This window comes from Salmo salar, chromosome 01 (genome assembly GCF_965601325.2).
Source record: "Salmo salar chromosome 01, fSalSal1, whole genome shotgun sequence".
NCBI lineage: Eukaryota > Metazoa > Chordata > Actinopteri > Salmoniformes > Salmonidae > Salmo > Salmo salar.
Window position 1 is genome coordinate 161,708,356 of NC_138291.1, and position 1,166 is coordinate 161,709,521.

Sequence of the window (1,166 nt, forward strand, 5' to 3'; positions counted from 1 at the left end):
CAGACTGTAAATCATTAGGTAATCCTCAAATGGGTCTACTTAGTGAGGGTGTTACACCTGTGATTGAAAATAGCCCCCCCCACACACACACCCACACACACACCCACAGACACACTCACAGACACAAATAGAGGAAAAGGTGGCTGAGAAACAGAGGGGTGACGTGATGATGAGTTTCCCAACATGGTCTCCTGAAAGCTTGTTTCCCGTCTGCCAAACACACATCCACTGGGCTTTTGTCTTTCTCTGTATTCCTCTTCTTTGAAATAGATATGTTACTTCGTTGCCCCCCCCCACACACACACTTCTCTGCCTCTCTCTCTCCCTCCCACCCCACCTCTCTCACTATCTGAAACTTTGCCAGAGACATGTAAAAGGCACTGGCTTTTCCACTGGAAGTCTGTTTCTGTCTGTGTTTATGGATGGTACAGCTTTACACTCCTAGCTTCAGATGAGCTCTCAAACTAGACTGCAGTTGCCTCTTTAATAGCCACAACATAGGGACATACTGTACCTTTGAAAACCAAAATATTTCAGCCAAATGGTATATAGGATTTACATGGTAGCTGTCATAAACTGGTCCACTGGCCACCTCACATTGGTGACAACATCTGTCAGACAGAGTGTGTGTGTGCGCTTGTGCATACGTGCACACTGGAATGTGTGTGTGAGTCAGTGCGAGTGCGTGTATAAACATGTGACCGAGCCTCTCGCCCTGCTCTTGTCCAGGAGTCACACATGACAGGCAGTGAAAACATTTCATCACCAGGCCAGCAGTCTATGTTTACTGTGAGAGCTAAAGAGCTCAAACTTTTGGCTGACTAACTGAAGTTAAGTCACTCTTGGACTGACTCAGAGGGTCTTGGAAGAGCCTGACTTTTAAAAGTACCTTAAATAATCCCTATAAATACAACACCCTATAACCTGCAGACAGTAGCTTGGCATAGTAAACAAACGTTGTATGATGCAACATTAGATGAATCCAACAATGCTACTGGTCTGTCGAGATTAACTCATCACTGTTGGTTTAAAGAGAGGAGGAGACAGGAGATGAGGAGAGGACAGGAGGAGAGGACAGGAGAGGAGAGGAGGAGACAGGACGAGAGAAGAGGAGGGGAGGGGAGAAGACAGGAGAGGAGAGGAGAAGACAGGACAGAAGAGGAGAG